Below are 23,436 nucleotides of genomic sequence, written 5' to 3' on the forward strand. Positions count from 1 at the left end.
AGCTTGCATGGCTTGAAACAAGTTTATTCTGCACTGAAACGCTGTTTTCTGACATTTCAGGCTCTAACTTCAAAAATCATGCAAAACACTTCTAACACCTTCAGATATGTTTCTCTGTGTTGCAAAATAGGTTTTATTCATGCACAGACTGCAATTTTAATTTTGGGCCGAGTTTCAGCTTGCATTGCCTGAACCAAGTTTGTTATGTGCTGAAACGCCGTTTTCTGACATTTCAGGCTCTAACTTCAAAAATCATGCAAAACACTTCTAACACCTTCAGATATGTTTACCTGTGTTGCAAAATAGGTTTTATTCATGCACAGACTGCAATTTTTATTTTGGACCGAGTTTCAGCTTGCATTGCCAGAACCAAGTTTGTTATGTGCTGAAACGCCGTTTTCTGACATTTCAGGCTCTAACTTCAAAAATCATGCAAAACACTTCTAACACCTTCAGATATGTTTCTCTGTGTTGCAAAATAGGTTTTATTCATGCACAGACTGCAATTTTAATTTTGGACCGAGTTTCAGCTTGCATTGCCAGAACCAAGTTTGTTATGTGCTGAAACGCCGTTTTCTGACATTTCAGGCTCTAACTTCAAAAATCATGCAAAACACTTCTAACACCTTCAGATATGTTTCTCTGTGTTGCAAAATAGGTTTTATTCATGCACAGACTGCAATTTTAATTTTGGACCGAGTTTCAGCTTGCATTGCCAGAACCAAGTTTGTTAAGTGCTGAAACGCTGTTTTCTGACATTTCAGGCTCTAACTTCAAAAATCATGCAAAACACTTCTAACACCTTCAGATATGTTTCTCTGTGTTGCAAAATAGGTTTTATTCATGCACAGACTGCAATTTTAATTTTAGACCGAGTTTCAGCTTGCATTGTCTAAACCAAGTTTGTTATGTGCTGAAACGCCTTTTTCTGACATTTCAGGCTCTAACTTCAAAAATCATGCAAAACACTTCTAACACCTTCAGATATGTTTCTCTGTGTTGCAAAATAGGTTTTATTCATGCACAGACTGCAATTTTAATTTTGGACCGAGTTTCAGCTTGCATTGCCAGAACCAAGTTTGTTATGTGCTGAAATGCCTTTTTCTGACATTTCAGGCTCTAACTTCAAATATCATGCAAAACACTTCTAACACCTTCAGATATGTTTCTCTGTGTTGCAAATTAGGTTTTATTCATGCACAGACTGCAATTTTAATTTTGGACCGAGTTTCAGCTTGCATTGCCAGAACCAAGTTTGTTAAGTGCTGAAACGCTGTTTTCTGACATTTCAGGCTCTAACTTCAAAAATCATGCAAAACACTTCTAACACCTTCAGATATGTTTCTCTGTGTTGCAAAACAGGTTTTATTCATGTACAGACTGCAATTTTAATTTTGGGCCGAGTTTCAGCTTGCATTTTCCGGAACCAAGTTTGTTATGTGCTGAAACGCCTTTTTCTGACATTTCAGGCTCTAACTTCAAAAATCATGCAAAACACTTCTAACACCTTCAGATATGTTTCTCTGTGTTGCAAAATAGGTTTTATTCATGCACAGACTGCAATTTTAATTTTGGACCGAGTTTCAGCTTGCATTGCCAGAACCAAGTTTGTTAAGTGCTGAAACGCTGTTTTCTGACATTTCAGGCTCTAACTTCAAAAATCATGCAAAACACTTCTAACACCTTCAGATATGTTTCTCTGTGTTGCAAAATAGGTTTTATTCATGCACAGAGTGCAATTTTAATTTTAGACCGAGTTTCAGCTTGCATTGTCTGAACCAAGTTTGTTATGTGCTGAAACGCCTTTTTCTGACATTTCAGGCTCTAACTTCAAAAATCATGCAAAACACTTCTAACACCTTCAGATATGTTTCTCTGTGTTGCAAAATAGGTTTTATTCATGCACAGACTGCAATTTTAATTTTGGACCGAGTTTCAGCTTGCATTGCCAGAACCAAGTTTGTTACAGTATGTGCTGAAACGCCGTTTTCTGACATTTCAGACTCTAACTTCAAAAATCATGCAAAACACTTCTAACACCTTCAGATATGTTTCTCTGTGTTGCAAAACAGGTTTTATTCATGCACAGACTGCAATTTTAATTTTGGACCGAGTTTCAGCTTGCATTGCCAGAACCAAGTTTGTTAAGTGCTGAAACGCTGTTTTCTGACATTTCAGGCTCTAACTTCAAAAATCATGCAAAACACTTCTAACACCTTCAGATATGTTTCTCTGTGTTGCAAAATAGGTTTTTTTCATGCACAGACTGCAATTTTAATTTTAGACCGAGTTTCAGCTTGCATTGTCTGAACCAAGTTTGTTATGTGCGGAAACGCCTTTTTCTGACATTTCAGGCTCTAACTTCAAAAATCATGCAAAACACTTCTAACACCTTCAGATATGTTTCTCTGTGTTGCAAAATAGGTTTTATTCATGCACAGACTGCAATTTTAATTTTGGACCGAGTTTCAGCTTGCATTGCCTGAACCAAGTTTGTTATGTGCTGAAACGCCGTTTTCTGACATTTCAGGCTCTGACTTCAAAAATCATGCAAAACACTTCTAACACCTTCAGATATGTTTCTCTGTGTTGCAAAATAGGTTTTATTCATGCACAGACTGCAATTTTAATTTTGGGCCGAGTTTCAACTTGCATTGTCTGAACCAAGTTTGTTATGTGCTGAAACGGCTTTTTCTGACATTTCAGGCTCTAACTTCAAAAATCATGCAAAACACTTCTAACACCTTCAGATATGTTTCTCTGTGTTGCAAAATAGGTTTTATTCATGCACAGACTGCAATTTTTATTTTGGACCGAGTTTCAGCTTGCATTGCCAGAACCAAGTTTGTTATGTGCTGAAACGCCTTTTTCTGACATTTCAGGCTCTAACTTCAAAAATCATGCAAAACACTTCTAACACCTTCAGATATGTTTCTCTGTGTTGCAAAATAGGTTTTATTCATGCACAGACTGCAATTTTAATTTTGGACCGAGTTTCAGCTTGCATTGCCAGAACCAAGTTTGTTAAGTGCTGAAACGCTGTTTTCTGACATTTCAGGCTCTAACTTCAAAAATCATGCAAAACACTTCTAACACCTTCAGATATGTTTCTCTGTGTTGCAAAATAGGTTTTATTCATACACAGACTGCAATTTTAATTTTGGACCGAGTTTCAGCTTGCATTGCCAGAACCAAGTTTGTTAAGTGCTGAAACGCTGTTTTCTGACATTTCAGACTCTAACTTCAAAAATCATGCAAAACACTTCTAACACCTTCAGATATGTTTCTCTGTGATGCAAAATAGGTTTTATTCATGCACAGACTGCAATTTTTATTTTGGACCGAGTTTCAGCTTGCATTGCCAGAACCAAGTTTGTTATGTGCTGAAACGCCTTTTTCTGACATTTCAGGCTCTAACTTCAAAAATCATGCAAAACACTTCTAACACCTTCAGATATGTTTCTCTGTGTTGCAAAATAGGTTTTATTCATGCACAGACTGCAATTTTAATTTTGGACCGAGTTTCAGCTTGCATTGCCAGAACCAAGTTTGTTAAGTGCTGAAACGCTGTTTTCTGACATTTCAGGCTCTTACTTCAAAAATCATGCAAAACACTTCTAACACCTTCAGATATGTTTCTCTGTGTTGCAAAATAGGTTTTATTCATGCACAGACTGCAATTTTAATTTTGGACCGAGTTTCAGCTTGCATTGCCAGAACCAAGTTTGTTAAGTGCTGAAACGCTGTTTTCTGACATTTCAGACTCTAACTTCAAAAATCATGCAAAACACTTCTAACACCTTCAGATATGTTTCTCTGTGTTGCAAAATAGGTTTTATTCATACACAGACTGCAATTTTAATTTTGGACCGAGTTTCAGCTTGCATTGCCAGAACCAAGTTTGTTAAGTGCTGAAACGCTGTTTTCTGACATTTCAGGCTCTAACTTCAAAAATCATGCAAAACACTTCTAACACCTTCAGATATGTTTCTCTGTGTTGCAAAATAGGTTTTATTCATGCACAGACTGCAATTTTAATTTTGGGCCGAGTTTCAGCTTGCATTGCCTGAACCAAGTTTGTTATGTGCTGAAACGGCGTTTTCTGACATTTCAGGCTCTAACTTCAAAAATCATGCAAAACACTTCTAACACCTTCAGATATGTTTCTCTGCGTTGCAAAATAGGTTTTATTCATGCACAGACTGCAATTTTTATTTTGGACCGAGTTTCAGCTTGCATTGCCAGAACCAAGTTTGTTATGTGCTGAAACGCCTTTTTCTGACATTTCAGGCTCTAACTTCAAAAATCATGCAAAACACTTCTAACACCTTCAGATATGTTTCTCTGTGCTGCAAAATAGGTTTTATTCATGCACAGACTGCAATTTTAATTTTGGGCCGAGTTTCAGCTTGCATTGCCTGAACCAAGTTTGTTATGTGCTGAAACGCCGTTTTCTGACATTTCAGGCTCTAACTTCAAAAATCATGCAAAACACTTCTAACACCTTCAGATATGTTTCTCTGTGCTGCAAAATAGGTTTTATTCATGCACAGACTGCAATTTTAATTTTGGGCCGAGTTTCAGCTTGCATTACCAGAACCAAGTTTGTTATGTGCTGAAACGCTGTTTTCTGACATTTCAGGCTCTAACTTCAAAAATCATGCAAAACACTTCTAACACCTTCAGATATGTTTCTCTGTGTTGCAAAATAGGTTTTATTCATGCACAGACTGCAATTTTAATTTTTGGCCGAGTTTCAGCTTGCATTGCCTGAACCGAGTTTGTTATGTGCTGAAACGCCGTTTTCTGACATTTCAGGCTCTAACTTCAAAAATCATGCAAAACACTTCTAACACCTTCAGATATGTTTCTCTGTGTTGCAAAATAGGTTTTATTCATGCACAGACTGCAATTTTAATTTTGGACCGAGTTTCAGCTTGCATTGCCAGAACCAAGTTTGTTAAGTGCTGAAACGCTGTTACCCCTTCAGTCGAATCACTTCGACGTTACATTGGGATCTCGCTTGAGAGACCGATCACCTCTGAGCCTTATTAAAAAGGCCAATTGAAAATTGGCGAGTGGACGTGCGCGCCGGCCACGCCCCCGTACATACGGGTATATAAGATGGCTGCGCGCACCACTCAGTCAGACTTTTGCTTTCAGAGCCGATGTGTCGAGCCTCTAAACAGCCGAGAAGAGTTCTTCAGAGTTCATGCTCCCTCCTGCTGCTGCGCTGCCATAACTAAAAGAGTGTTTCACAGAAAGAGCATTGTTTGGCAGCCGTCAGCGCGGTCCCGCGGGCGGCCGTTTTCACGGCCATATAAAGCCTTTTTGCATTCCAGCGAGCAGCCCCGGCGAGTGCATTGCCCCGCGGCCCCTCCCTGGGCAAACCGGGATCACAAAAGAGCAATTTCTAGCGGCCGTTTTAGACGTCCTTTTCAGGATGTCTTTTCGGCCGTGCGTTTCTGGATGTGGTAGTTTCCTCTCCTCAGCGAACGGACATGAGCGCTGCCTCACGTGTTTAGGCTTTGAGCACGCTGGGGTGGTGCTCATGAATGGTCCATGCGGTGAAAGCATGACCATGACCACGCTGAAGTCCTGCCGCTCGTTCGCGAGCTGGCTCCCCCCGCCTCCCTCCCGTGGTCAGCCGTTGAGCCGCCTATGCTCTTCGGCCACCGCGGTGGGGCGCGGGGGGGGACATTCAATTTACGATAGACAGCGTTCCGCCGGCTCAAAAAGCCCTGCGGACCTCTCTATCTCAGTGCGGTCCCGTTGAGTTTCCGCAGCAGACGCTTCCCCGCCTGGCGGGCTGAGCGTCTCCTTCGGTGCTCCTGCAGAGGATGAGATGTCTGTCACAGCATCAGAGGGAGAGTCAGACGGTGACACATCTCTTCCCGCGGCGCGGCGCCCACCCGTGGTCGCTGCCCCCCCGGAGGTTGATGTCGTACTGTCGGCTATGCTTTTCCGGGCAGCCGGGGGGGATCGGTTTGAGGGTTCCTCAGGGGCCTCCGGCCGATCCTTCTAGGCTGGACGACTGGTTCCTGGGGGGGGCACCGGCGGCAGCGCCGCGCTCCCCCCCGGTCCCGTTCTGACCGGATGTGCATGAGGAGCTGACAAAATCGATGGCGCCCTATTCATTTGAAGCGCACTCCAGCTCCTCTCCCCTCGCCACTCTCCATGGCGGGGCAGCCAAGGGGTACGTGGCGGTCCCCCAGGTCGGGCGCGCCATCGCGGTGCACCTTTGCCCGCGGGCGCGGCCGCCTGGTGGGGCCCTCCGCGTCTCCCTTTTAGGGCATGTGAAATTTCTTCCGCCCTCATCGGCTGGGCCTTTTCTGCGCCCCCCGACACGCTGCCCCGCCCTGCAGGCCATTGCAACACTGCAAAAGTGCCAGGTGCAGGCATCTTAAGGCCTGCACGAGAGTGGTCCTGACCAGGGGGTACTTGAAGAACTCCGCGCCGCCACTGACTTCGCCCTTCGGGCCACTAGGTCGCGGCGTGTCCCCTTGGTCAGGTGATGTCCACCTGCGTGGTCCAGGAACGCCACCTATGGCTGACTCTGGCCCGGATGGCAGAGGCCGACAAAGTTTGCTTTCTCGACTCTCCCATTCCCCAGAGCGGCCTATTCGGCGACACCGTGAAGGGTTTTTGCTCAGCGGCGTCGAACGTATCGCCGGCCCCCAAAAGCCTGCGATCCTCCGCCCATCAGCATACCCCGTCGAGTTGCCAGAGCAGTATGCCTCCCCGTCGTTCGGGCTGGGCGTCTCCTCTGGCGCTCCAACGGTCCAGAGGCAGACGGAGGCCGTCCAACATATCCTGCCCCGCCGCGAAGTTACCATTCCGCCGCCTGGGCCCCCGCCTCCGCCTGCCCGTCGCCGAGGGCGTCCCCCCGCAGCTCCGTCCCCTGCTGAGCCACACGATCCAGGCTCGCAGCCGACGTCGAGCCGCCCGTGGGAGAGGGACGCCGCTCGCCTCTCAGGGTCCTGCGACGGAAGACCCTCGCAGGCGAGCTTCGAAGCGTCCCTGATGCGAGCACCCCCGGAGGTGGAGAGAGCTACTCTGTCGGCACTCCCGCTGGAAGCGGGACTTAGCCGGTCATTTGAAATCACAGAAAGACCCAGCTTTCTCACCTCTGGGGCCCCGGCCCCGAGTTTCCTTCCTGAGCAGCACTTCCACTCCTCGGAACCAGACTCGGGACCGGATGTCGCCAGCGCGGGAACCAGGGAAGTAGGTAAGCACTGCTTAGCGCAGTTAGACACTTCTCCAGGACGTTTATCCTTCTGGGTTTTGTCTCCTTCCCTGTCTTTCCCCAGGCTGCCCCACCACGGTCACGCCGGTCAACGTTCCCTTGATACCACTACACTGGTTGATACGGACGGTACGGCCCGGCTCCAGGCGTCCGCCCAGACTCACAGGTACCCCTTACATTCTTTATTCGGAAACAGGCGTGCCTCTGTTCTGCCTGCGGAGGTCGCGTTCCTACTGGCGAAGGACGCGATCCAGCCTGTCTCTCCGGCCGGGACGAGGTCGGGGTTTGATAAGAGTCCTGACTTCACGTGTCCAGTTAGAGTGGTGGGTTAACATCCGCCCTGGATGGAGCTCTGTTCCGATCCCTTCTTAGGCTGTCGGCACACATGCTCACGACGACGCACATACAAGTATGTTTCCGTCTCCAGGGCTGGGTTGCAGCCATCTGCCTGAAGGGCACCCGCTGTCGCGTCTCGATCTTTCCCCGGCGCACACCCCTCCGGCGGTCTGCCCCGGGGGTCGAGCGCTCAGCGCGAGGTGCTTCCACTTGGCTAGTCCCTCTCCTTCCTGCCTTCTTTAGGCCATGGGAGCTCCCCTGTCCCCTCTTCGGCAGACAGGTACTCGCGTCCTCAACCGTCTCTTCGACTGGTGCTTACCAGCCCACTCGTGAGTTCCGTTGTGCGAATACAGGGACCTGGTGCCTCGGCACCCCCGCCATCTGGTCCTTCAGGCCAACCGAGGGAATCCCTTTCCTCGGTCGGGAGCCCGACTCGGTCCACAAGACGGCCCGCCTTGCTACCAAGAGCGCGCAGTTGGTGCTGTAGTCCCTGAGCTAATCAGGTACTAAACAGCGGTCCTCTCAAAATCAGAGGCTCCTGGGGCACATGTCAGCTCTAGCCGCTTGCCGTTAAGCTGTTTCATGTGAGACCGCTGCAGCACGATCGAGTCCTATGATGGGCATGGCATCTCGGCTCTCTCCGGACTGGCGTTTTCCCGCAGTATTGCCGATAAGTCAGCCCGTGGCTTACCACGGGTTGGGTTGCCATGTACAACAGAGGCTTACAGCCCCTCCCATCTGCTCCCATGGAGTCCAACGTGGCAGATTTTGCTACTTGCCATTCATTTGAAGCAGGGAAACTCAACCGTGCAGCCGCCCGGTTCCCACGGCAGTCCACCCACCTGCAGAATGGCGACTCCACCCCGTGACGCAGCTAGTAGGAGTTATATCGGCAGGCCCAGCCACATCCGCTCGCCCTCCCGATTCCTCCCATTGTCAGAGTAACTCTGGCACATAGCTGACCTCCGGGGCCCAAGTACGCCCTTCCCCAGTGAGCCTCCTTGCGCAGACTCTGTGCGAGTCCAGGGAGGACGAGGAGTAAGTCTGAGGTTGCGCTGCAAGGACGGCCCACCCGGACTTAGGTCTTAGTAACCATCCCCTCGCGGCAGTCCCTCCCTGTAAGGGCACGGCTTGACACCGTAGATCTCTCCGGCCTTTCACAGGCCGTGATACAAACTATCACTCGGTACTGGGCTCCCTTGGCAAAGGCTGGCTCACGCACTGAGATGAGGTCTATCGCTGGCATTCCTCTCGCTGAGAGGCACAGAGATACACGATTGCAGTAGTGCTTCCTTTCCTGCAGGAGAGTTTGAGCGCAGGCTGTCCCCTCGACTCTCTGAATATATGCCGCCGCTTAGCCGCATATCACATGCAGTAGATGAAGCAAAATAGGTAAGCACCCACTGGTCGTGAGGTCCCTCAGAGGTGCCAGACTGCGCCTCATACCCTCTTGGGACCCCCCCGTCGCCCTTCGGGGCCGCGGGGCGCTCCATTTGAGCCCCTGGCCTCAGTCGAGCTAGAATTCCTGTCATTTAGACAGCGCTCCTGATTGCCCTGGCCTCCATCAAGAGGGTAGGAGACCTACAAACTTTCTCTGTAGGGAAGCTTCCCCGTCGCCTTCTCAGGCCGCGGGGCGCTCCCTTGGAGCCTCGGGCCTCAGTCGAGCCAGAAAAACGCTCCTGACTGCCCTGGCTCCCATTGAACGAGCAAAGGTTCCCCAGAGGTGCTCAGTGGGCCTCAGTCGAGTCCTGTCATTAAGACAGCGCTCCTGACTGCCCCGGCTCCTATTAAGAGGGTTGGAGACCTACAAGCTTTCCTTGCCAGCAAAGTGTGTCAAGAAGTTCGGGCCCGGCGACTCTCACGTTACTACCTGAGACCCCGGCCCGGCTATTGTGCCCAAGGTTCCCCACCACGCTTTTCCGCGGTCAGGTGGTGAACCTGCAAGCTCTGCCCTGGAGGAGGCAGACCCAGCCTTGCGATGTTGTGTCTATGTGAAAATGAATTCGCTCGGCACTTCAGACGCACCTAGCAGCTTATCTGCTTGGGGTTCAGCAGAAAGGGAATGCTGTCCCCAAACTGAGGTGGCTCATTGGGTGGTAGATGCCTCTCCCTCTCTTATCTATATCCGGGAGAGCCATGCCCCTTAGGTGTTCATGCCCACTCCATTAAGAGTGCTGCTTCATCCTATGCGTTGGCCATGGCGCCTCACTAGCAGATATCTATAGAGCTGCGGGCTGGGCGACACCTAATACCTTCGCTAGGTTCTTCAACCTCCGCGCAGAGGCCGTTCCTCCCGTGTCTTAACATAAGACTTCAGGCGAGCGGGGGGACGGCTGGTGTCGGCTTGCTGCGCCATTCCCACGTGGATCCGTGCGCTATCTCCCAGAATGTTCCCTCCGGCGAACCTGGGTCCTCCATGCCCCGCAGTCAGGGCTAGATGCGGAGTAGTCCTTGGCTGTAATCCTGCCTGGGTCTCCTTCGCCCCGCAGGTTGTGGCTATACTTTTCAATATTTTCCAGCGGAGGAGACCGCTGTTTCCCTCGTGTATCCCTAAGAAATCTTATGGATATATTGAATTATTCTCATTTCCACATGCACAAATTGCATGTGCTCCGCCCCCCCAACCCATGCTTCAGTACATCTGGCATCCCTGCAGGCCCCCTTATAAAAAGGGGGCCTCGGGGCGTTGGGAAGGTTACGTTCAATGACCGCCTGCGGACACGTCTGGGAAGACCTGCCGGCACGTGGCGTTGTGCGTAACGCGGCGTCAGTGTCGTGGCCTTTTCCATGGGTCTAGTTCCCAATGTAACGTCGAAGTGATTCGACTGAAGGGGTAACGTCTAGGTTACGAAGGTAACCCTCGTTCCCCGAAGGAGGGAACGGAGACGTTACATTCCCCTGCCACGCCCCTGGCGTCGCGCTGACGCTGGGCTCTCCCGGCTCTTCAGCAAAAGCCTGACTGAGTGGTGCGCGCAGCCATCTTATATACCCGTATGTACGGGGGCGTGGCCGGCGCGCACGTCCACTCGCCAATTTTCAATTGGCCTTTTTAATAAGGCTCAGAGGTGATCGGTCTCTCAAGCGAGATCCCAATGTAACGTCTCCGTTCCCTCCTTCGGGGAACGAGGGTTACCTTCGTAACCTAGACGTTTTCTGACATTTCAGGCTCTAACTTCAAAAATCATGCAAAACACTTCTAACACCTTCAGATATGTTTCTCTGTGTTGCAAAATAGGTTTTATTCATGCACAGACTGCAATTTTAATTTTAGACCGAGTTTCAGCTTGCATTGTCTAAACCAAGTTTGTTATGTGCTGAAACGCCTTTTTCTGACATTTCAGGCTCTAACTTCAAAAATCATGCAAAACACTTCTAACACCTTCAGATATGTTTCTCTGTGTTGCAAAATAGGTTTTATTCATGCACAGACTGCAATTTTAATTTTGGACCGAGTTTCAGCTTGCATTGCCAGAACCAAGTTTGTTATGTGCTGAAATGCCTTTTTCTGACATTTCAGGCTCTAACTTCAAATATCATGCAAAACACTTCTAACACCTTCAGATATGTTTCTCTGTGTTGCAAATTAGGTTTTATTCATGCACAGACTGCAATTTTAATTTTGGACCGAGTTTCAGCTTGCATTGCCAGAACCAAGTTTGTTAAGTGCTGAAACGCTGTTTTCTGACATTTCAGGCTCTAACTTCAAAAATCATGCAAAACACTTCTAACACCTTCAGATATGTTTCTCTGTGTTGCAAAACAGGTTTTATTCATGTACAGACTGCAATTTTAATTTTGGGCCGAGTTTCAGCTTGCATTTTCCGGAACCAAGTTTGTTATGTGCTGAAACGCCTTTTTCTGACATTTCAGGCTCTAACTTCAAAAATCATGCAAAACACTTCTAACACCTTCAGATATGTTTCTCTGTGTTGCAAAATAGGTTTTATTCATGCACAGACTGCAATTTTAATTTTGGACCGAGTTTCAGCTTGCATTGCCAGAACCAAGTTTGTTAAGTGCTGAAACGCTGTTTTCTGACATTTCAGGCTCTAACTTCAAAAATCATGCAAAACACTTCTAACACCTTCAGATATGTTTCTCTGTGTTGCAAAATAGGTTTTATTCATGCACAGAGTGCAATTTTAATTTTAGACCGAGTTTCAGCTTGCATTGTCTGAACCAAGTTTGTTATGTGCTGAAACGCCTTTTTCTGACATTTCAGGCTCTAACTTCAAAAATCATGCAAAACACTTCTAACACCTTCAGATATGTTTCTCTGTGTTGCAAAATAGGTTTTATTCATGCACAGACTGCAATTTTAATTTTGGACCGAGTTTCAGCTTGCATTGCCAGAACCAAGTTTGTTATGTGCTGAAACGCCGTTTTCTGACATTTCAGACTCTAACTTCAAAAATCATGCAAAACACTTCTAACACCTTCAGATATGTTTCTCTGTGTTGCAAAACAGGTTTTATTCATGCACAGACTGCAATTTTAATTTTGGACCGAGTTTCAGCTTGCATTGCCAGAACCAAGTTTGTTAAGTGCTGAAACGCTGTTTTCTGACATTTCAGGCTCTAACTTCAAAAATCATGCAAAACACTTCTAACACCTTCAGATATGTTTCTCTGTGTTGCAAAATAGGTTTTTTTCATGCACAGACTGCAATTTTAATTTTAGACCGAGTTTCAGCTTGCATTGTCTGAACCAAGTTTGTTATGTGCGGAAACGCCTTTTTCTGACATTTCAGGCTCTAACTTCAAAAATCATGCAAAACACTTCTAACACCTTCAGATATGTTTCTCTGTGTTGCAAAATAGGTTTTATTCATGCACAGACTGCAATTTTAATTTTGGACCGAGTTTCAGCTTGCATTGCCTGAACCAAGTTTGTTATGTGCTGAAACGCCGTTTTCTGACATTTCAGGCTCTGACTTCAAAAATCATGCAAAACACTTCTAACACCTTCAGATATGTTTCTCTGTGTTGCAAAATAGGTTTTATTCATGCACAGACTGCAATTTTAATTTTGGGCCGAGTTTCAACTTGCATTGTCTGAACCAAGTTTGTTATGTGCTGAAACGGCTTTTTCTGACATTTCAGGCTCTAACTTCAAAAATCATGCAAAACACTTCTAACACCTTCAGATATGTTTCTCTGTGTTGCAAAATAGGTTTTATTCATGCACAGACTGCAATTTTTATTTTGGACCGAGTTTCAGCTTGCATTGCCAGAACCAAGTTTGTTATGTGCTGAAACGCCTTTTTCTGACATTTCAGGATCTAACTTCAAAAATCATGCAAAACACTTCTAACACCTTCAGATATGTTTCTCTGTGTTGCAAAATAGGTTTTATTCATGCACAGACTGCAATTTTAATTTTGGACCGAGTTTCAGCTTGCATTGCCAGAACCAAGTTTGTTAAGTGCTGAAACGCTGTTTTCTGACATTTCAGGCTCTAACTTCAAAAATCATGCAAAACACTTCTAACACCTTCAGATATGTTTCTCTGTGTTGCAAAATAGGTTTTATTCATACACAGACTGCAATTTTAATTTTGGACCGAGTTTCAGCTTGCATTGCCAGAACCAAGTTTGTTAAGTGCTGAAACGCTGTTTTCTGACATTTCAGACTCTAACTTCAAAAATCATGCAAAACACTTCTAACACCTTCAGATATGTTTCTCTGTGATGCAAAATAGGTTTTATTCATGCACAGACTGCAATTTTTATTTTGGACCGAGTTTCAGCTTGCATTGCCAGAACCAAGTTTGTTATGTGCTGAAACGCCTTTTTCTGACATTTCAGGCTCTAACTTCAAAAATCATGCAAAACACTTCTAACACCTTCAGATATGTTTCTCTGTGTTGCAAAATAGGTTTTATTCATGCACAGACTGCAATTTTAATTTTGGACCGAGTTTCAGCTTGCATTGCCAGAACCAAGTTTGTTAAGTGCTGAAACGCTGTTTTCTGACATTTCAGGCTCTTACTTCAAAAATCATGCAAAACACTTCTAACACCTTCAGATATGTTTCTCTGTGTTGCAAAATAGGTTTTATTCATGCACAGACTGCAATTTTAATTTTGGACCGAGTTTCAGCTTGCATTGCCAGAACCAAGTTTGTTAAGTGCTGAAACGCTGTTTTCTGACATTTCAGACTCTAACTTCAAAAATCATGCAAAACACTTCTAACACCTTCAGATATGTTTCTCTGTGTTGCAAAATAGGTTTTATTCATACACAGACTGCAATTTTAATTTTGGACCGAGTTTCAGCTTGCATTGCCAGAACCAAGTTTGTTAAGTGCTGAAACGCTGTTTTCTGACATTTCAGGCTCTAACTTCAAAAATCATGCAAAACACTTCTAACACCTTCAGATATGTTTCTCTGTGTTGCAAAATAGGTTTTATTCATGCACAGACTGCAATTTTAATTTTGGGCCGAGTTTCAGCTTGCATTGCCTGAACCAAGTTTGTTATGTGCTGAAACGGCGTTTTCTGACATTTCAGGCTCTAACTTCAAAAATCATGCAAAACACTTCTAACACCTTCAGATATGTTTCTCTGCGTTGCAAAATAGGTTTTATTCATGCACAGACTGCAATTTTTATTTTGGACCGAGTTTCAGCTTGCATTGCCAGAACCAAGTTTGTTATGTGCTGAAACGCCTTTTTCTGACATTTCAGGCTCTAACTTCAAAAATCATGCAAAACACTTCTAACACCTTCAGATATGTTTCTCTGTGCTGCAAAATAGGTTTTATTCATGCACAGACTGCAATTTTAATTTTGGGCCGAGTTTCAGCTTGCATTGCCTGAACCAAGTTTGTTATGTGCTGAAACGCCGTTTTCTGACATTTCAGGCTCTAACTTCAAAAATCATGCAAAACACTTCTAACACCTTCAGATATGTTTCTCTGTGCTGCAAAATAGGTTTTATTCATGCACAGACTGCAATTTTAATTTTGGGCCGAGTTTCAGCTTGCATTACCAGAACCAAGTTTGTTATGTGCTGAAACGCTGTTTTCTGACATTTCAGGCTCTAACTTCAAAAATCATGCAAAACACTTCTAACACCTTCAGATATGTTTCTCTGTGTTGCAAAATAGGTTTTATTCATGCACAGACTGCAATTTTAATTTTTGGCCGAGTTTCAGCTTGCATTGCCTGAACCGAGTTTGTTACCCAGTCAGCAAACAATTTTGGCCCAGATTTGGCATGCATCTGGCACAGCTGGCATTTATCCGGCACTGGCATACAGCATGTGGGCCAAACATGGCCCGAGTTTGGCAGAGATGGTACCGGTTTTAAGGCGGCACACAAGACCTGGGCCAGATGTCAGATGTAGTATTTGGCCCAGATGTCAAATATAGATATGTGGCCCACATAAGATTGGCCATATTTCACCCACATTTCAAATATTTTTTATATAAAATCCCAATGTTTTAATACACAAAGAAGTTTCCATCTTCATGTTTGCATTCTGGGTCTAATGCCTTGAAGTTAATCCAGGCAACAATGAAGATTTAATTATTTAAATTATGAAAATCAACTGTAATTGTTTGATTTCAGTTCATAAGTTTTTTTTATGCCATGAATGTACACCAGTAGACTTTACTTTTCATAATTTATTAACATTTCTATAATGTGATTAAATCCTGCATTCAAAATTATAGCTAACCCTGGTGGATTAAAATGAAATTATGAAACTATTTATTTTCAACACCACACAACATTATTTAATCACAGTCAAAGTAACTATGAAATGTGCAACAGCAACAATACTAATGGCTTTATGGTTTTTATACATTTAAATTTAAATGTATTGTTTTTACGTTTGTTTGTTTACTGGAAAAACTTTTACCCAGCGCGCACCATTCAGGATTTCAAAAACCCGGAAATGCGAAATTAGCCTATCAGAGCCCATCAGAGCAATGTTTTCCAAAAGGCGTTAATTGTCATTTGCAGTGCTTAATGGGATTGTAGTTTTATTTACCCACTTGGCTGTAACACACAGTCTCGTATTTTTGTCTTTTTGACAATTTTTATTTTTATTTTTATTTTATTTCAGATCGAATGTTTTAAATGTTGTGATTCACGTTGTAGCTGGTTGTTATGATTTATCACTTATAACGCTTTAATTAACAAATCTTCAATAAGGAAAAGTGAATACAAATACTCCCGGAACCATATGTCTTTTCAAAAAAGCAGGCGGACGCTGCAGTCTTGCACAGACTTCTGAAACCAAAGCGGTAAGTGCGAACATACGCATATGTATCGTTGCAAGTTTACTTCTTCTTACATTTTGCTTCGGATTTATTAATTAATTGACGTTACACGCGAGTGCCCTTGTTTTAGCAGCACGTGAACGCAGTTTTAATCTACGTGTTGTAAATACAATAAACTATGTCACTAACTTTACTCCTGAAAAAGTCAGTATTTTTCTTATGTCACTTAAATTTAATCGTCTTTGACAGATGATTAGGGTTATAATTAATTGTAATGGTATTTGTTGTTGGAGCCAATGTAACGTTATATATTAAATTACAGATAAAATTATGCATTTTTGTTGTACCAATGTTTTGGAATTTCATTTGTGGTGTATGTCATGTTGAAATTGAGTAAATGCTTGGAAAGGGGTATACATGTTTCTTTATTCTACTTCACCTTGAATGTAATTTATTTGAATTTAACTAAACTATTTATAAATGGGCATCAATAATCATTGTCAATACACTCCAAATGTTACAAGAGATTAATTGTTGTGCAAAAATTGGTATCACCTTTATAGTGACCAAAATGATTACAATAACCAGTTGTTATTGATGTTCAAAAGTGCCTGGAATGACACCCAAATCATTTCAAGTTTTATGTTTAAAATATGCAAACAAAAAGTAATTTGATTTGTTGTATGTTTAAACATAATCAATAATGTGCACATTTTAAATTACAACATGACTAACATTTTATCCAGCATATATGAAATGTTCAAAAAAGAATAGTTATAGATATTTTGTCTGCTTCATAGCCCCATAGGGCCAGAATTAATAGTAATATTTAAAATCACTGTTTTACTTTTTAAATTTCTTCTTTTTGTTATGCTACTTTTCCAGATGACTACAAGAAAGCTAGACGTAAACTACCTCTAGCTGTTGATCACACAGACGTTGATCAGACCGATGGAAGGAACTCACCAATTTCAAAGAAAAAGAAAGTAGGGGTTTGGTTAGATTGTTTGTTTATATTAATGTTTCGCACCACATTTACAAATAAAAGTATATCTTGTAATTGGTAAATGTGTTAGACCTAAGAACATTCTTTTCCCCGGAGAAGATGATGCTGATGCTGATAATAATGAGACAGAAGAACGCCTACATTAACCAAAATTTAAGAGAAGGGTAAGAATCTTCTGCTTTTTAAAATAATAATGTATTTTATCACAGCAGATAAATGACCAAGATATTTTGTACTTTTAAGCAGAATGTATTCCATACCTGATGCTCCAAATATTCCTAGACAGCACAACAAATTAGACCCTGGAAAGCCAAATTAGACCCTAAGCTCTTCCACAGTGCTCCTGACATCCCTAATGATGAGATGGAAGGCATTTAAGGAACAAAGTCAAAAAACAAGTAAGAAGTGTCAGCTTTTTTTAATTACAGTGCATTTTATTACAGCTGTTAAAGGACTAAGATATTTTGTATGTTGCAGGAGGTATGCCTGGCATCATGTTCTCTCTGAGAGCTGTAAATCAAGCACTGAGGCCCTTTTAAGGCATGCCAACGTCGAGGTCAGAAGACCACCCCACAAACGTAGGGATATCCAGGGCACTCTGAACCTTCAAGGCTCCATGAGCCACACTACACCTGGGACATCCAGCAAACATCCAGTTACCAAAGTTGTGAGTATATTGTCTAGCCCTTTTCAGAATGCACTGATAGTGTGTCATGGGATTAGCCTCAGGATCATCTGATTTTGATTAATTCACATTGCCAGTGATTTTTGCAATCTGTGCATGCTCACACACACACACACACACACACACACACACACACACACATAAAAATTCTGTAAAGACATGTGACATCAGGATGTGACAAGTAATGTACAAATAAGTGTTGCGTCTTTTCCACTTTTATGTATATTCCACTTTTTTTCCTCAATTCTTTGTGGAAAAACTACACTATCACTGCTGTTTTTAATTTGATTATATAGTGCTTCATGGGACTGCAGTTATTTCTAAAGCCTTTAAGTACACAGTCTTGTACCTTTTGTCTTTTTGTCCAGTTTTCAAAAATGTTTTTTGTTGTGGAGATTGTCATCACAATTTTTTATATCTCTCTTTATTTAAATGCTTAAAGCATGAATGCACTCTATAAAAGATTTAGAAAATGAAGGAGAGAGAGAACGTTTTATGTATATAGTACCTCAACACAAGCTCAAGGTTGCATAATAAAAACATACACTGAATTTAAAAGAAGTAAAAATAAACAAAATCCCAAGTAGAATTAATCTATACATATTTCACACAGTCATTTTAAGCTAAGTGGTAGTGTGTTCCTGAGATGTGTAAAATTATCTTTTACCCATAGTAGACAGTCAGAATTTGGGCTATTTCAGACAATCTAAACGATGAAGGGCTGGGGGAAGTAAGAAACGATAATTAACTGGAAGATGGGTAGATGGTAAAAGACAATACAGAATGTTTGTCTAAAGGTCATTGGTTCAGTTTTTGTGGTAATATTGTATTTTATCCAATAGCCATGTTACCTGTTACCTGATGCAAAAGCTAATTATACACCATGTGTGCTTGTGTTTTTCAGCGGCTGTGAGGTGCAACTGTCTGACATCTGAGGCCAAAGAAAAATTAATTCATGCCATCATTAAAAGATGGCTATATCTCGCCCCAGACAGAGATGGTGGCCGAAAAGAGAGGATGAAGAATAGAGTGTGTGAGGAGAGTACGACTAGTTAACAGACTTTAGGAATGGATGTTCCAAGGCTCTGTTCAGAGTGCAACTTGTTCATTAACAGAATCATGAATGTTTCAGAGTCATTTGAAGAGTGCTACTTCCTGACCATAAACCTGGACGCTCAAGTGTTATGTGAAGTGAAACTCGATGAGTAGAAACATGGATGTTCAAGTGTATGTCAAGTAAATTTTGTTCCTAATCAGAAACATGGACAGTCAAGCTTTAGACAAAGCATGAAACTTCATGATCAGAAACATGGATGATCAAGTGTTACATTTAAAATAAAACTTCATGAACTAAAACATGGCACAGAACTTCTACTTACTTCATTTTTATTGCAGAACTGACAGGGGAGTGGTATTTCAGAGTTGTTTGAACAACTTTAAAATGTCAGGTGTCAATGCTTTGATGTTAACATGATTAAACATTTGTTAAGAATACTGTCTTTGTTGCGATTATTTATCTAGGAGGTTATGGCTGACATGTGGAACCCATCTGGTCCAGCATATAGGACCAGAATAGAGCCAGCTATGGTTACACAGGTGGCAGAGATATTGATCTCTCATGGCCTTTTTATGGCCCATATTTTGGCTGCCAGGTTTAGTTCACCTGTAGATCAGGCTCAGGTGTGGCTCAGTTTTGGGCATTCTGGTTAAACACTGGTGTTGATATGGTTTACTTAAGGCTGTGTTTTGGTTCAAATGTTACATTTTGATCTGGCCCAATTCAGGGCCAGTTATAGTTAATTTACTTGGCTGAGACTTGGGCCAGTTATGGCCCATGTGTGGCCCTTGTCTGGAATCCAGACCTGGTCCAGTCATGTACCGTAATTCACTGCTGTATTTGGGCCAAGTGAAAGTGGATTGTGTGGCCCATCACTGGGCCAAACCAATTTTGCTATGTGGGTATGTGCTGAAACGCCGTTTTCTGACATTTCAGGCTCTAACTTCAAAAATCATGCAAAACACTTCTAACACCTTCAGATATGTTTCTCTGTGTTGCAAAATAGGTTTTATTCATGCACAGACTGCAATTTTAATTTTGGGCCGAGTTTCACCTTGCATTGCCTGAACCAAGTTTGTTATGAGCTGAAACGCCGTTTTCTGACATTTCAGGCTCTAACTTCAAAAATCATGCAAAACACTTCTAACACCTTCAGATATGTTTCTCTGTGCTGCAAAATAGGTTTTATTCATGCACAGACTGCAATTTTAATTTTGGGCCGAGTTTCAGCTTGCATTACCAGAACCAAGTTTGTTATGTGCTGAAACGCTGTTGTCTGACATTTCAGGCTCTAATTTCAAAAATCATGCAAAACACTTCTAACACCTTCAGATATGTTTCTCTGTGTTGCAAAATAGGTTTTATTCATGCACAGACTGCAATTTTAATTTTTGGCCGAGTTTCAGCTTGCATTGCCTGAACCAAGTTTGTTATGTGCTGAAACGCCGTTTTCTGACATTTCAGGCTCTAACTTCAAAAATCATGCAAAACACTTCAAACACCTTCAGATATGTTTCTCTGTGTTGCAAAATAGGTTTTATTCATGCACAGACTGCAATTTTAATTTTGGACCGAGTTTCAGCTTGCATTGCCAGAACCAAGTTTGTTAAGTGCTGAAACGCTGTTTTCTGACATTTCAGGCTCTAACTTCAAAAATCATGCAAAACACTTCTAACACCTTCAGATATGTTTCTCTGTGTTGCAAAATAGGTTTTATTCATGCACAGACTGCAATTTTAATTTTGGGCCGAGTTTCAGCTTGCATTGCATGAACCAAGTTTGTTATGTGCTGAAACGCCGTTTTCTGACATTTCAGGCTCTAACTTCAAAAATCATGCAAAACACTTCTAACACCTTCAGATATGTTTCTCTGTGTTGCAAAATAGGTTTTATTCATGCACAGACTGCAATTTTAATTTTGGGCCGAGTTTCAGCTTGCATTGCCAGAACCAAGTTTGTTATGTGCTGAAACGCTGTTTTCTGACATTTCAGGCTCCAACTTCAAAAATCATGCAAAACACTTCTAACACCTTCAGATATGTTTCTCTGTGTTGCAAAATAGGTTTTATTCATGCACAGACTGCAATTTTAATTTTTGGCCGAGTTTCAGCTTGCATTGCCTGAACCAAGTTTGTTATGTGCTGAAACGCCGTTTTCTGACATTTCAGGCTCTAACTTCAAAAATCATGCAAAACACTTCTAACACCTTCAGATATGCTTCTCTGTGTTGCAAAATAGGTTTTATTCATGCACAGACTGCAATTTTTATTTTGGACCGAGTTTCAGCTTGCATTGCCAGAACCAAGTTTGTTATGTGCTGAAACGCCGTTTTCTGACATTTCAGGCTCTAACTTCAAAAATCATGCAAAACACTTCTAACACCTTCAGATATGTTTCTCTGTGTTGCAAAATAGGTTTTATTCATGCACAGACTGCAATTTTAATTTTGGACCGAGTTTCAGCTTGCATTGCCAGAACCAAGTTTGTTAAGTGCTGAAACGCTGTTTTCTGACATTTCAGGCTCTAACTTCAAAAATCATGCAAAACACTTCTAACACCTTCAGATATGTTTCTCTGTGTTGCAAAATAGGTTTTATTCATGCACAGACTGCAATTTTAATTTTATACCGAGTTTCAGCTTGCATTGCCTGAACCAAGTTTGTTCTGCGCTGAAAGGCTGTTTTCTGACATTTCAGGCTCTAACTTCAAAAATCATGCAAAACACTTCTAACACCTTCAGATATGTTTCTCTGTGTTGCAAAATAGGTTTTATTCATGCACAGACTGCAATTTTAATTTTGGGCCGAGTTTCAGCTTGCATTGCCTGAACCAAGTTTGTTATGTGCTGAAACGCCGTTTTCTGACATTTCAGGCTCTAACTTCAAAAATCATGCAAAACACTTCTAACACCTTCAGATATGTTTCTCTGTGTTGCAAAATAGGTTTTATTCATGCACAGACTGCAATTTTAATTTTGGGCCGAGTTTCAGCTTGCATTGCCTGAACCAAGTTTGTTATGTGCTGAAACGCCGTTTTCTGACATTTCAGGCTCTAACTTCAAAAATCATGCAAAACACTTCTAACACCTTCAGATATGTTTCTCTGTGTTGCAAAATAGGTTTTATTCATGCACAGACTGCAATTTTAATTTTGGACCGAGTTTCAGCTTGCATTGCCAGAACAAAGTTTGTTATGTGCTGAAAAGCCTTTTTCTGACATTTCAGGCTCTAACTTCAAAAATCATGCAAAACACTTCTAACACCTTCAGATATGTTTACCTGTGTTGCAAAATAGGTTTTATTCATGCACAGACTGCAATTTTTATTTTGGACCGAGTTTCAGCTTGCATTGCCAGAACCAAGTTTGTTATGTGCTGAAACGCCGTTTTCTGACATTTCAGGCTCTAACTTCAAAAATCATGCAAAACACTTCTAACACCTTCAGATATGTTTCTCTGTGTTGCAAAATAGGTTTTATTCATGCACAGACTGCAATTTTAATTTTGGACCGAGTTTCAGCTTGCATTGCCAGAACCAAGTTTGTTATGTGCTGAAACGCCGTTTTCTGACATTTCAGGCTCTAACTTCAAAAATCATGCAAAACACTTCTAACACCTTCAGATATGTTTCTCTGTGTTGCAAAATAGGTTTTATTCATGCACAGACTGCAATTTTAATTTTGGACCGAGTTTCAGCTTGCATTGCCAGAACCAAGTTTGTTAAGTGCTGAAACGCTGTTTTCTGACATTTCAGGCTCTAACTTCAAAAATCATGCAAAACACTTCTAACACCTTCAGATATGTTTCTCTGTGTTGCAAAATAGGTTTTATTCATGCACAGACTGCAATTTTAATTTTAGACCGAGTTTCAGCTTGCATTGTCTAAACCAAGTTTGTTATGTGCTGAAACGCCTTTTTCTGACATTTCAGGCTCTAACTTCAAAAATCATGCAAAACACTTCTAACACCTTCAGATATGTTTCTCTGTGTTGCAAAATAGGTTTTATTCATGCACAGACTGCAATTTTAATTTTGGACCGAGTTTCAGCTTGCATTGCCAGAACCAAGTTTGTTATGTGCTGAAATGCCTTTTTCTGACATTTCAGGCTCTAACTTCAAATATCATGCAAAACACTTCTAACACCTTCAGATATGTTTCTCTGTGTTGCAAATTAGGTTTTATTCATGCACAGACTGCAATTTTAATTTTGGACCGAGTTTCAGCTTGCATTGCCAGAACCAAGTTTGTTAAGTGCTGAAACGCTGTTTTCTGACATTTCAGGCTCTAACTTCAAAAATCATGCAAAACACTTCTAACACCTTCAGATATGTTTCTCTGTGTTGCAAAACAGGTTTTATTCATGTACAGACTGCAATTTTAATTTTGGGCCGAGTTTCAGCTTGCATTTTCCGGAACCAAGTTTGTTATGTGCTGAAACGCCTTTTTCTGACATTTCAGGCTCTAACTTCAAAAATCATGCAAAACACTTCTAACACCTTCAGATATGTTTCTCTGTGTTGCAAAATAGGTTTTATTCATGCACAGACTGCAATTTTAATTTTGGACCGAGTTTCAGCTTGCATTGCCAGAACCAAGTTTGTTAAGTGCTGAAACGCTGTTTTCTGACATTTCAGGCTCTAACTTCAAAAATCATGCAAAACACTTCTAACACCTTCAGATATGTTTCTCTGTGTTGCAAAATAGGTTTTATTCATGCACAGAGTGCAATTTTAATTTTAGACCGAGTTTCAGCTTGCATTGTCTGAACCAAGTTTGTTATGTGCTGAAACGCCTTTTTCTGACATTTCAGGCTCTAACTTCAAAAATCATGCAAAACACTTCTAACACCTTCAGATATGTTTCTCTGTGTTGCAAAATAG

The 23,436-nt window shown here is 42.4% G+C and overlaps 1 long non-coding RNA gene across 1 annotated transcript; it reads left to right on the top strand.

Moving 5' to 3' along the window:
- The first annotated feature begins 16,921 nt into the window (after positions 1–16,921).
- On the top strand, positions 16,922–18,950 carry LOC141305364 (uncharacterized). Its single transcript, XR_012344377.1, has 4 exons — positions 16,922–16,979; positions 17,062–17,213; positions 17,293–17,482; positions 18,405–18,950. It is a non-coding gene; the product is annotated as an uncharacterized lncRNA (long non-coding RNA).
- Positions 18,951–23,436: the final 4,486 nt, after the last annotated feature.

The sequence above is a fragment of the Garra rufa genome, unplaced genomic scaffold, assembly GCF_049309525.1.
Source record: "Garra rufa unplaced genomic scaffold, GarRuf1.0 hap1_unplaced_002, whole genome shotgun sequence".
Classification (NCBI taxonomy): domain Eukaryota; kingdom Metazoa; phylum Chordata; class Actinopteri; order Cypriniformes; family Cyprinidae; genus Garra; species Garra rufa.